At 38.3% G+C, this 4,904-nt stretch overlaps 1 long non-coding RNA gene across 1 annotated transcript in view; it reads left to right on the top strand.

The window, feature by feature from the left end:
- The window catches only part of LOC108749880, an 18,952-nt gene extending 16,178 nt beyond the window's left edge, over positions 1-2,774 (top strand). Inside the window, exon 3 of the long non-coding RNA XR_001939397.1 lies at positions 2,224-2,774. This is a non-coding gene — a long non-coding RNA (uncharacterized LOC108749880). The remainder of the gene's footprint in view (positions 1-2,223) is intronic.
- Positions 2,775-4,904: the final 2,130 nt, after the last annotated feature.

Raw genomic sequence — 4,904 nt, 5'->3', positions numbered from 1 at the left:
CCCCCCCCCCCACCCCCGCCTTTCGGACTACTCATCGTTTTGTCCCGTCGCGGATGGCGCATTGCTCTGATACTTGTTAGGCGATAGGCTTTTAACGACAGCTTTGTGCTTCTCTCTCTCTCTCTCTCTCTCTTTCACGACTTCTCGGTTGATTGGTATCAATTTGGGTATCCAGATGCCTATTATCACCGATGCAGATTAACTTCAATCTTGGTTACTCTTCCTTTTTCTAGTTCTAATGGTCATTTCTACTAATGTAGCTTAACTTTAATCTCTAGATTTTAATCTTGATCCAACCACCTTCTCTTCATCTTTTTCTAACTGTTCATTAAAATTAGAAAAAGACGAAGAATCAATTGAACCGAGATTAAAGAGTTTATATATTGATGAAAATCACGCTTTTGGATAAGTCTTGATCTAAAGTCATACAGTTCTCGGGTACAACGAGAATAAATAAATTTAGTATAATCGAGAGAATGTAATCTGATTTGCAAATTCTTCGGGAAGTGTAATCGAGATTTGTTGAAAGTAACAAGAATCACAGTAACCCTTCTGTCCCGAGAGGAGAGGCCCGGCCTTCTCAACACCTCATCTCTCCGCTAGCGTGCGTTGATGATCTTTGAAACTGGTTGGCTCATTAGTATGTGAAGGTTGGTGCCACCTACTGGGCGGGGCAGCGGGTCATTGAAACAATGGTGTTGTGACTAGACATCATCGACCTCATCGGGAAGCGCGCGCGGAGTAGCCGATTGATTTCAGCGATGATCGATAGATCTTTGTTACCTTCGCGCGACTGCTCGATCTTGAAAATGCTCGATTTTATATGACCATCAGCTGTTCTCAGATTCATAACTCGATTACGTAATTAAGAATTCATCGCTGAAAACAATTTTTGGTTGAAATTGGACGAATCAGAAATTTCTGATTAAATTTATTAGAATTCTAGATGAAGCAACCGGAATTTTTCGTTGATACGATATTTCTGATAAAATCTACTAGAATTCTTATTTTTACCAGAATAATTATATCAGAATTCTTAGTTATCTCAATTAGAACTCTAATAGAGTATACCAGAAAATTCTGATTCGTCCATTTTCCACCAGAATTACTATTTAATTCAACCAGACCATTTTTCTCATAAACATTGATGCACTAATGATTTTCTTTTTTGAACATTTCTCGTTAAACTTTAGCGAACATGCATGAAAAGAATGATTTTGCCAAAGTATCTAAAAATTTAGACTTTATTACTTTAGTCTCCTGATTGTTTTTTTTTTTTTAAATAAATTTAATAAATATCCTTGACATTCTCATTCCTATTATAGCTTCACTTTATAAGAATTACTTGTTTCTTTTTAGTCAGTAAATTGGGATGAATATAAGGAATTGTTTTGATGTTGGATAGTTGGTATTATGTTGATGTACTACTTGTACAGGATAGTATATATTAATTCCGTTGAAAATGAAGTAAGTCGAAACGCGTACGGACATTATACGGCCATCATATTCTGTTATATTAAAAATGAACTGTTAAACATATCCATTGTTATACTCACCGTACCAAGTACCGCGCTAACTTCTATTTCCCCTTACATTCTTGTCTTTAATTTGTTAAATATTACAAAGGAGTCCTATAACATTTATTATTATTCTCATTGTTGTCTAAGAATTTACTTAGATACAGATTGATCTGAATATAATTATGTTAGATTTAAAATAATTATCCAAATTATTATTTGGAATCTATAACACAATTATAACTATCAAAATAATTATATGTATGACGTTCGAGCTGATTGCTAGAATGTTACACCACTGCTCGTCATGTTTGAGTTTCCTACATAATTATTTCGATGGTTCAACACAATTACTTTTAGATCTGTATTTACTTAAATTTTTAGATATTTCTGCAAAATTATTCTTTTTTTTTTTTATGTACACACATACTGAGAGAAATTGTTGTGTAAATAACTGTTTATTTTGTTGATATGTGACTTACAAAAACCTTCACAAAATCAACGAAATAAATAGTTATTTACATCAAAATTTTTCAATGCAACATCCGCTGCAATTATTTCGAACACCAAAGTTCCTGATGGGGCTCCTTGTATGATTATGTTAAATTGCGATTACATTATTAACGAAATATTAAGTTTAACAGCACACACATTTTTTTATTCTCGATAACATAACAATAAGAAATAATTGTTCGTCATTTTCCAGCGATGCGCAAGCACAAATGCCGGAGCGGTATCATGGTCACGACCCACGTGACCGTTTTAAAGGATCGCCAGCAGCCACCATCAATCAAATCGACGGAGAACGGATTCTCTCGCTGCGCACGGGTTCATTAATTATCGCGCAATGCACGGAGAAGAAGGAGGAGGAGGAGGAGGAGGAGGAGGAGGAGGACGCGCTTTTTTTTTGTCGCCGTAAAACAACGGGGACCAAAGCGAGCGGGCACGCAGGAACGTCGCCGCGGTCGTGAGTGCAGGTAAGCTCGATGGCATTCTAACTGGACGCTCTCTCGTGGACCTAGCCCTCTCCTCTCTCTTCCTCCCGCCCTCTCTCGTCCTCCTCTCTCAAAAAAAGGGTAGAGAGTGCCAGTCATATATTAGAGAACTGTTGGGGACACCTAACAAGCTGGCAGAACACGTTTCCCAGAATCGGGGGTACCTGGCCCCGGGTACCTCTACGAGCAACCCTCTCTGAATCCGTCTCCGTCTCACTCCCACCTCCTCCTCCTCCACCTTTCTCGCGTCCTTTCACTGCCGCGTCTTTTTATCGTCCTCTTTGTCTCCGTTTTGTTATCCCTTTCTGATTGTGCGCTCTCTCTCTCTCTCTCTCTCTCTCTCTCTTTCTCTTTTTCTCAACTGTCCTCTCTCACCGCGTGGCAATAATCCACGGTGTATTTCACGTCCGAGAGGCGCGGATGGATATTGTTTCGCGTGCTGACGCCGGTCCGTATTTTTTCCCCTTTCCTATCATCGTGCGAGTTGAATTCTGCGGTTTTTAACACCCGCGAACGCGATCGTCGAAAAGTTCTCTCCAACAGTTCTCGCGTTGCATTATCGCCGACTTTTGCGTCGGTCATTGACCAACCTAGCGCACGTCGATCAACGAGTGCGCGACAAACTACAAACTTGTTCGGATGGGAATTATACACTGAAAAAATTGTGGTTATTTTGGATCCTGTGAACGATCACTAAGATCAAGATCCGATTTAATATCCAGTTAATTCATTGTGTGATACAATAACTGGATTTGTTAATATAATTACATATTCATGCATTCTTGCAATGAATTCTAGTAATAGTTTTATAATCTCATATATTATAAATCATTATGAGAATTCATTGGACCAATTTTCATTGATTCAATGAATATTTTATTGTATTTATGTACAGTTTTGGTTCAGTGCCGAAAGCATTGTTTCTTTATTATGTAAAAATATTCGAGTATTAGTTAAAGTTTTCTGCAATTGTGCAAAGTATTTTTGAAATGTTACCTCGTCAATTCTACTTTCTTTTGTATCTACATGAGAAAAATGTTCCGATTAAACCAAAAGAGCCAACTGGAATGGCGTAACTATTTTCTAGTTATTATAACTGGAGGTTCCATTTGGCCTCAAAATGCTATTCCGGTTGGACCTTTTTATTAGTTTAATCGGAATATTTTTCTTTGCGTTACAATCTAAATCAGAAGTAAGATGTAATTGCATCGCTACGTTCAGTCGAAATCAACGTGATCTCTCATGAGGCCCAGAAAGATTAAATCTCAAAGAGTGCGTTTCTTACATCGATACGCGACGATTACTCTTTACGAGCTGTTTGGCAATCTCGTTGTGAGATATAGAAACGAACGCGAAGCTATTCCCCAGCAGGCACGCCGGTGATTATTAATCCAATAGTTCTTCTTTATGTATCGCTGTAACTGCCGTAACCAGTTTCGCTGGTACTCTAGAATTACTATTAAGAAGAAATAACGCTCCGGGGCCGTTCACATCCCGTTCGACGAGCACTAAACGTTAAATAAAAGCGACACGCTGCTATTATTACAGTAGTATCTTCTGAGCTATAGATACGCGACGTGAAAAAAAGGATGAAAGTAAACAGAAAATTATTTTTGCGTCTGAATTGGTCCGACACGTTGGAATAAATGTAACGCTTTTCACGTACTCGATCGTCTAAATCAATAATCTTATGCACTTAAAGTTGACTCGCGTGGAACAGTCATTTACACCGATTGGTTTTCCAATAAACTGAAGGAGCAACGAATCGCCGAAGTGGAATTTGCTTGACTCGTATAAATTTCACACGTCACGATCACTAATGTTCCACTCGGCATTCTGCGCGATTTTCCGTATTGTCGAATTAGCGTCCGTGTGTTTCGCGACGTAGCGATTACTACCTGCGTTAGGCAAGCCAATAAATTAATTTAACGTACAGTCCCAGGCGAGGTAAGCTGCCGGGCAGATCGCTTCCTAAAATACCTGAACGAGTTTACCAGAAATAAAAACAAGTCTTAATTAAATGAAACGGTCGTGGTACCGTGCGCCGCAGCACCGCTCTTGGGTCCGGTCAGTTAGTTTTACCCTTGCCAGTTTGGGATTTCGAATTTAGTAGCTTCAAGTACATGAGAAAGAGAGAAAGAGAGAAAAAGGAAGACAAAATTCTTATGTATAGCGTATGTCCGTACGTAGAGAAATCTGTAAACTGTGTGCGAACGGAAGAAATTTCCAAACATGCACAAAAAGATATCTTTTTCTTTACGCATTCTTGTGAAAACTGAAATAGATTGGAACGAGAAAAAAATGAGGATACAATAAAACATTGATAGCGATGGTAATTCACGTTTAAAGATGACAATGAATTAATTATCTAGATATATATATATATATATAT

This window comes from Trachymyrmex septentrionalis, unplaced genomic scaffold (assembly GCF_001594115.1).
Source record: "Trachymyrmex septentrionalis isolate Tsep2-gDNA-1 unplaced genomic scaffold, Tsep1.0 scaffold32, whole genome shotgun sequence".
Classification (NCBI taxonomy): domain Eukaryota; kingdom Metazoa; phylum Arthropoda; class Insecta; order Hymenoptera; family Formicidae; genus Trachymyrmex; species Trachymyrmex septentrionalis.
Note: the sequence above shows the minus strand (reverse complement) of the source record. Positions and strands in the feature narration are given on the sequence as shown.